Here is a 9,222-nt window from a genome sequence, read left to right as displayed (position 1 = left end):
TCTTGACTTTTGAGAAAAAACTTTGGTTTTCTGCATTTAGTATGATATGGGCTACAGGTTTGTCATCCAGCATCTCTATTATATTGAGGCATATTATTTTTATTCCCAGTTTCTTCAGAAAATAAACTATCAGAAACCAAACATCCTATATTTCTTGTTAAGGAGAATTGTGAATATAGGCAGTGTGCTGCCCAAGTGACAGGCATCTTCCTCCAAACTTAGGCCTTCAGAAACCCAAATGTATCTTTCTAAGTTTGGTAGTAATACCCTCTGATCAGAGACTTCCAGCAAATGGAGATCTCAGTTTACCTTCAGCAAAACTTGTAAATGTTGATTTTTTTTCCACAAATAACTCCCATTTAATGTTTTAATTTTAATCTTTTTCTTTATTGTAAAAGGGAAGTACAGAAGGTTTACAGACTCATGTGTAAGGCAGTGAATACATTTCTTGTTCAACTTGTTACCTCCTCTCTCATTTCCCTTCTCCCCCTCCCTGTTTCCTTCTCCCCCAATGAGTTGTGCCCTTGGTTTACACCAAATGGTTTTGTAAGTATTGCTTTTGAAATGGTTTGTCTTTTTATCCTTTGTCTCTCGATATTGAAATTCCCTTTCCCTTCCCTAGTTCTAATACCCTAGTTCTAATATATACAGTATCCAGGGAACTCAGATGAGATACAGTGATAGTAGGGGTACAACCACAGGAAGGGGATACAAGACAAATAAAACAAAACAAACAAAAAAACAAAAGGTATAGTTTCACATGGCATGTTGAAAATTTACAACAATAATATAACACTTGTTTCCATAACGTGGAGTTCATTTCACTTATCATCATCTTATGTGTTCATATGGGTATAGCTATTGGACTATTTTGATCTTCTGCTATGACTAGCCTAATCATGTACTGGCTATTCCTTATGAGGGACACCATAGAATGTTTCTTTGGGTCTGGGTCACGTCACTTATTATGATTTCTTTCAAGTCCTTCCATTTCCTTACAAATACGGCAGTATCATTCATCTGATGGAGGCATAGAATTCCATTGTGTATATTTGTACCACATTTTCCTGATCCACTTATCAGCCATTACAAATACATTTGTTTCAAGGTATCATGATCCACATCGCTTATTATTAGGTGACAAAAAGTATCATATTTGCTAGTTTTAGAATTTTCCAACCTTAGAATTTTCTGAATTTCTAAGGAATCAGTTAACATCAGTTTTTAAAAAAAATAAATAGTCAATTGATTGCCTTTCAAGAAATCGACTCATGTGAACTGGGATGAGAATAATACATTTTTATGGTTTCCTTCTTTCTTTAGTGATTGGACTGAATTTCAGAGACCCTAAGCCCCATTCCAAACACATGAGTTTGCATAGGTGTGTAGTTACACATTAAAAGTACATCAAAACTTTTCTAAGTCATGTAGCTAGTTAGGAAACTATAGCTTCTATAGTTTTTTTCCAATGCAGGATATTTCTCAACATTTTGTAACAATTAGATTAGAAAATCTATATCAATCCTAAATGTAGCAGTCTACCTAAGACTAAACCGACTCCATAGACATGTGCACAAACACACCCACTCTTGTACATGTGCACACACAAGCGCACACACATGCAATAAGATGTATGCAAATGGAAGAATCTCTTTTCATTTCTCAAAACTGCAGGTGAATAGCATGCTTGGATAGATATAAAATTGTTCGTGAAGGTGATATGTGATATAAGCGGCAGTTGACAATGAAACTTCACCATATATTCCACTCTGACTAGGACTTGGACCTGTCAAAGAGTTTAGTAAAGGTAGGACTTCAGAATTTTCTGACCAACAGAAATAGAGAATTTACCCGTGGTTTTACCCCTGCTATCACTGTAACTGATCTTAGTATCCTGGATACTGTATATATGTGTATTGGAACTAGGGAAGGGAAATAGAATACCAAAATGGAGAGACAAATGGTAAAAAGAGAAACCATTGTGGTAGCAATACTTACAAATTGGTGTAAACCAACTATACAACTCAAGGGTGGCTAGGGAAGTAGGGAGGGGGGAAGTAGGGGAAAATGAGGGAGGAGGTAACAAGTTGGATAAGAAATGTACTCACTGATGTATATATGAAACTGTAAAACCTCTGTACTTCACTTTGACAATAAGGAAGAAAAAAAGAAATAAAGAATTTACTGTTAATTCATCTCTTCCCTTGTTCTCTTTCTCCCTTGGAAAACCACATTATTACATCCACTCTGCTATTTCTATCCGGCAACTGCAATGCCCTGAGCCTGAACCTAGTCAATCTTAAAAAACTAGACATATTTGAATAGATAAATGCTAAGGACTGCTAAGGACTGTCTCTATTCTTGATTGAAAGGCTTGGATGTTTGTATGTTCTCTTCTGTTCATGTGTTACTAAAGAGAGAATGATTACTTTGTACCAATGAAACTTTGGGCCTTTCTAAGGAATAGGATCTTCGCTATCACTTTTGAGGACTACGGACCTGAAGATCTATTAGGCGCAATAGTGATTGCCTTGCATCATCACCATTACTGTGGTGCCATCCATTTACGGCTTGTGGTGATTTCCTTCACCTCGAGATATATTTAAATATGTTGAGCACCAGGCAAGTGACACTTACAATCTATCATACCATTTTCATAATTATCATAACAACCTCATGAAGTGGCTATAATCCTATTTTACAACTTAGAAATTACCTAGCTGGCAAATAGAAAATTGTAAAATCGGATGCTAGGTCTCCATGCTAGCTCACCAGTTGTGGGCCCATGCCAAATTTGCCTTCTTGGAGCTATTGATTAAAATGCAAATACACCTGGGACTTACAGTCTTAGAAGCTAATACCTCAGTTATTAATCCTGCATTAGAGGAGATTAGTTGACAACTCAGTGAGAGTAAGAATTGAGCTCTGAAGTTGTGCTGGAGGGCTGGTTTTGATGGCAAAATGGCAGAGTATCAACTACTTATTTCACAGCTTTCCTTTGAGCTGTCACGATTCCGTTTACCTATCAGCTATATGGCAGTCTGACAGATGGCAAGCCCAATGCCAGATAAGAGCTAAGCCTGTCATTATCAGGGGGAAAAAAGGAGCCCATCGCTAATCCACCCCTCCCATGAGAGCCCTATCCAGAAATAGGATTGTCCAGGAATTCTCAAAGAAGGCCCATTTTCTGGTGAACAGAACAAGGCTTCTTCGGGCAGCCCTAACTGCTTTGTGGCCTCTATGATGATAATATATTTATGCCTAATCCATAATTAACTGGGAAGAGCATAATATTAATTATTTTGCTCAATTGTTAATCAGTGGGGTGTTTCCCTCCCACATCTCTCTCCTTGCACACTAACCTGTCAGACTCGTAATTGTTGCATGAACAGGTTTGGGTAAAAAGTCTCCAAGGAGGACCAATTCTCTTGTTCCATTAGTGAGAACACATATAGATCATTTTCAGCACTAATCTAGGGCTAAAATCAATTATGTCTCTTGTATTTAAAAATTAAATTGACTCACCATGGGAGCAGGATGAAGGAAAAATACATTCCTCCTATTATGTGTAATTACAATTGTAAAACATTTTCCTTCGGAATGTAATTGCTGCCTGCAGAGGCTGAAGCTGGTGAGTGCGAAGTGATTAGTGGAAATGCTGGACTTATACTCCCATTTTTTTCCCCTTTGGGCTTTTGTTTTCTACCCTTCCTCAGAACTCTTCCTTTCTCCTTATTTGATTGCTGTTATAAAACTGTGCAGCTCTCTAAGACTTCTCAACTTTCAAATAATATTAAATGTAGTACAGAAGGTAGGAAGCAAAATCCAAGGGAGAAAAGAAAAAGAGCTAATTATGTCTGTAATGTATATGATGAAAATTTCAATTTTATGAGTATGTATACAGTGTTCAGAGTTTTGTCAGAACTGAGCTATGCTGTGGGAAACTCATACAAAAACTGAATCCTTATCCAAGCCCTTGTTTTGATGAATGACCCAGTACATGTTATAGGATCAATAAGCAGGGTGTTTTTTAAAATGGAAGGTATGATTACTTGGCTATGATAGACATTGTAATGCTTGTGTCGCTAGTAAATTAGAAGATCACTGAGCTGATTAGGTGTCTTTCCTAAGGCTCAGAGGGTCTCTGGCTTATTTTTGCCTTATTTCCTTCCACTGAAATACTGTCATTTCTTATAACTAACTGATCTCGTTTTTAGGAGTATTTTCACTACAGAAAGTAGTATTGAGTTCTTCTAGATGACTCACACAAAGAGTTACAGGTTCAGATGCTGGCAGCTGGTAAAATGTGTTCAGACTAAAAACAGCAACTAATTTTCAAGGATAAACATATTCTAAATATTTCAGGGGATATGTTTATATTAAAATGTATTCATTGTTGATATGACATTCAAATTTACTTGGGAATTCTGATTTTTGTTTGCTATATCTGTCAAACTTATTTACACAAAGGGAACCATTTATTATTAGAATATAAGGTATCTCCAGGAACTCAAAAAAGGAGAATGATTGGTTGACCTCAGAAACAGATTAAAATAGTAACCCAGGGCACAAATTCCTCTTTTCTTGTCTATCATATCTATTTCCTTTTTATTTATCTGCCTTATTCTTTGCTTTTAATGCAAGTGATCTTCCTATGTTCACTAATGCACATCATAGAATCTATATATGCTCACTACTCTCCTCCTTTAAAAATGTTTTAGTTTGTTTTCTGTCCTGGGGACAAAATAGCTGAATGGATAATTAATAAAGAAAGCTTTTTAAAAAATTAATTTTATCTTATGGTTTTGAAAGTCTAATACCAAGGTACTATCACCAGATTAATATCTAACAAGGGTTGTGTGCTGCTATATGCATAGTAGACAAATCAAACAAGGTAACAGATATCCATGGAAATCAGAGAGGGGAAAAAGGAAACCATTTATTTTGTAACAATTTCCTCAAGTGAGAATTAATCTATTCCCAAAGGTGTTAATCAAACTTATCAATAAATACACAAATCCATTGGAACAACTTAATTATGTTATAAATGTCTTTCCTTACTACTGTTACATTGGGAAACATGACTCATGTTCACATGGGTCTTAGAGGAGATAAACCACACCCAAACCATAGCATACAGGTTAACCATAACTACTTAAGCCTAATTCCAAATTTCTGGGGGAAAACATTGGTTGTCTCATCTTTTGTATTTACCCAATTCAAAAACTAATGAAGTATGATAAATATTTGTAAATATGACTACTCTTGGGGAACCATGTACAAATGGATGAGTTCTCAGTAATGTAGGTTTTGTATAGAGAGGTGGTCAGAAAATAGTTTTATGTACATTCTGATTTGAAATATCTTATTTTGGATTCACACTTGCTGCAATGATTTGCCTGAAATTATTTGTTATTTCAAAATAATCTGGGATGGGCTGGGAATATGGCCTAGTCATCAAGTGCTTGCATGGTATACAAGAAGCCCTGGGTTTGATTCCTCAGCACCACATATTTAGAAACAGTTGGAAGCGTCCATGTGGCTCAAGTGGTAGAGTGCTAGTCTTGAGCAAAAAGAAGCCAGGGACAGAGCTCAGGCCCTGAGTTCAAGGCCCAGCACTGGAAAAAAACTAAAACAAAACAATCTGGGTTAAAATTCCATGTCTTAGGTCTCATGTCCAACTACTATTTCCTTTGTGGTGCTAATATAATACTCTCCTACTCTGACTCCTAATTTAAATTCCTTCTCTGTTTCATCTAATCAGTCATAATATCTTTTAAATGTATTTATTTTGTATATCATTATTATAGAATTCTACTTCTACATTTATCATTCATTTATAAATGAATTAGTAGCTACATGAAATCTTATAATACGTTCAATATTTGGAACCATTATTTCAAGTAATACAACATATTAATTAGCTTACAATTAGCCTTAAAATAATTTTGGACATATTGCCATCTTTTCCTACTCACAAGCAGGATACCACCAGTGATATAATGTAGGATGCTGAGTGGAGTAGGCCCTGGCTTGAAGACTTGGCTACTTGATTAGAATGAGCTTTTGACTTCATCATTTCTACTAACCTCTTAGGGATACTATCCAGGATAAATGATTCCAAATTTATTACCTCTAGTTCTTGGCACCTTGTTTGTACTCTTCCAATGATAACTGTTATTATCAACAGTCTAAGTGCAAACTTAATGCCTCAAATTTCTCATTTATCTTTTTTCCTGAGAGTTCTTTAGGCTCTTCTTCCTGATAAAACTAATTTAATTAAAGAATTCTAAACAGAGCATGGGCCATTGTTAACGCTAGGTTTTTGGATATAATGCAGGCCCCTGAAATATTCTTTATATCCTTCTTCCCTTATTGTAGAATTTCCTATTTGATGTCACTTACTTAAATGTCCCTGTCTCCCACAAAATCTGTTTTAATAGTTTTAGGCTTCAGTAACATCTCTTTAAATGTTCTTGCATCTATGGTGTCCTATCATACACTTCAATAAATCTTGAATAATTTTATTAGAAGCTTTTAAAACATTTATTCTAATTTCATTAACTATATTGCAGGCTCTAGCACAGAAAAGGCCTTGGTTCCTTCTAATTACTTGCCTAATTAATTAGTATAACATCATTTAATACAGTTGATTAAATTAAAACCACAAGATAATAGTTTCAAAATAGTTTCAACTGCCCTTTCTGGAAATAGAGTAGAAAATGAGATCATTTTAGTAATTAGAAAGATGTTTTAATAAGGTTTAGCACTTATAGCATCAAATGATTGTCATCATACAAAGAAATTATTGTAGGGTTTTGAACATTCTGAAACCAGTAGTATATCTGAGTCACCTTCCAGAAATTGTGCTTTGTTTATTCTTTTATTTTATTAATGATTTTCTTGGTAACACTGATCTAATTTTTTGTTTGTTTTTGTTTTTTGCCAGCCATAGGGCTTGGTCTCAAGGCCTGAGCACTGTCCTTAGTTTCCTTTTGCTCGAGGCTAGCACTCTAGCACTTGAGCCACAACACCACTTCCAGGCCTTTTCTGTTTATGTGGTGCTGAGGAATGGAACCCAGGGCTTCATGCATGCTAGGCAAGTACTCTACCACTAGGCCACATTCCCAGCCCCTGATCTAATTCTTATAGATTTCACAATTAGAATGTACATTTTTGACTGTTCATTTTGACTCTGTAAAACCAGTTTCAGTGACTCTTCAAGACAGAATGTCAGACAATCAATGAATGATGAGAAGAGGTGGGTTATTTATAATTCTCTTTACCTCTCATAGAAAGATCCTATCATAAGATGCCTCAAGGATTGAGACAAATGAGAAAAAAATATTTCTGAGTTAAAAAGAAAGTCTGCTACATGTTGACAATAAAACCTTTTTTGCAATGAAATTAGATCACTGACATGCTTATTGTCCTTGAAAAATTAGTGACAATGGGGTTTGTCTGTAAAGCCTCTTCCATTCATCATGGTGGTGTAGTGTATATGTAATAACAAATAAGTTAGTAATTACTGTTAATAAAGCATATAAAAGAACCTGTAATCACCATTTAGTATGAATTATAAGTGAAATGACCATTTCATTCATGTGATTAAATGGGTATCCATAGGTCAAACCATGGTGGAGCCCTAGGCCACTCAGTGTATGACACTCCTCTAGCCAGTCAGTGAACTTCAATAGTAGACAACCAACATGACACCCAGAAATATACTATCACATAGCTTTGGCATTGTACCTCTTTCTACAGCCCATGAAAATTATTGAGAAAGCAGATATATTGGCTTCCTTATGACAACCCCTTTGCAATAATGAGAATACGCCAATGAAGATGAAAAATAGCATTCCTATAATGGCAGAGGTATTACCAAAGCAAGAGAGAGAGATGTGGAGCCCAATCCTTGGTAAAATTGAGCCCAAGCCTATTATCCTGGACTTTATATTAATATGAACAAGCAAGTACCTTCCATGTTTAAACAAATTCATAGGGATTTTTCCATTATTAACCTTAAGAATAGAAATTCTAATTAACATCTATAAGTAGACCACTTTATATTGTACAAGCAACTTTTATACCCTTATGCACTTTGATCCGATTTCTCAATTTGTGAGCTAAATGCACAGATATTATTGCTTGTTTCATAGAATTTAGAGACACAAAGAGATTAGAGGATTTTGCTAACATAAATTCAACTAGATTTTTAGTGAGAATTTTGGAATCCCATTACAATGTTATGTGTCTTATATTACTAAATTGTTTAGAAGAGTCATCAGAATAGTCATATAAAGCACAAAACACCATTTTATTTCTTCTGGTATGTTTATTGGGTCAGAGAATTAATTAAATCCTTCTGAACAAAACTGAGAAGTTGTAGGACTAAACTTTAAGAAAGGAAGTAAAAATGACAGCTGTTGTCATCTAGCCTTCTGTGAGATTGTCAGATATCTCCAGTAAATCCTTTGTATAATTTTGTCCCTAATACTACCTTTTACCTATTTTCAGTAACACATGTATGTCTTACACTTCTGAAAAATGATCAAAAAGCCTTTCAGTTAGCCTTGTACTTTCTTGTCAAGAAAAAAAGCCTTAGATTAAACTCATTAACTTTAAAGTATTAGGGGCTTAATTAAAATGCAAATCCTACTCAAAGATTTGCATTTCAATGAAGAATGAAGAGGTTGATACTCTCCTTACAGGAATAAAGCAGTACTTGTAAATTATTTGTGGACAAAGATCTATCACCGTCATTTTGCAAACCACACTTTTGGATAACTGTCTTCCAAACTCTACATTATCACCAAGGCCAGAGACTACAGTGATTAGAATATACAGGGGTGTGCTCACTTTGGCAGCACATACACTAAAATTGGAACAATACAGAGAAGATTAGCATGGCCCCTGCACAAGGATGACACGCAAATTCGTGAAGTGTTTCATATTTTTACAAAATCGACTTCAAATTAGAAAAGGTAAGAAGAGACAAAGAAGGTTACTACATACTAGTAAAGGGATCACTCCTACAGGAAGATATAACCATCCTAAATATCTACACACCAAATACAGGAGCACCCAACTTCATCAAACAAACACTACTGACTCTAAAAACACTCTTACACCCAAACACATTGATAGTAGGGGACTTTAACACTCCACTATCACCTCTGGATAGATCAACATGCCAAAAACTGAACAAAGAAACCACAGAAC

General features: G+C 35.3%; 1 non-coding gene across 1 annotated transcript; it reads left to right on the top strand.

The window, feature by feature from the left end:
* Positions 1-8,851: 8,851 nt before the first annotated feature.
* On the top strand, positions 8,852-8,958 carry LOC125364310. The gene has a single exon (XR_007213471.1). It is a non-coding gene; the product is annotated as a U6 spliceosomal RNA (small nuclear RNA).
* Positions 8,959-9,222: the final 264 nt, after the last annotated feature.

The sequence above is a fragment of the Perognathus longimembris genome, chromosome 15 (genome assembly GCF_023159225.1).
Source record: "Perognathus longimembris pacificus isolate PPM17 chromosome 15, ASM2315922v1, whole genome shotgun sequence".
Classification (NCBI taxonomy): Eukaryota; Metazoa; Chordata; class Mammalia; order Rodentia; family Heteromyidae; genus Perognathus; species Perognathus longimembris.
Note: the sequence above shows the minus strand (reverse complement) of the source record. Positions and strands in the feature narration are given on the sequence as shown.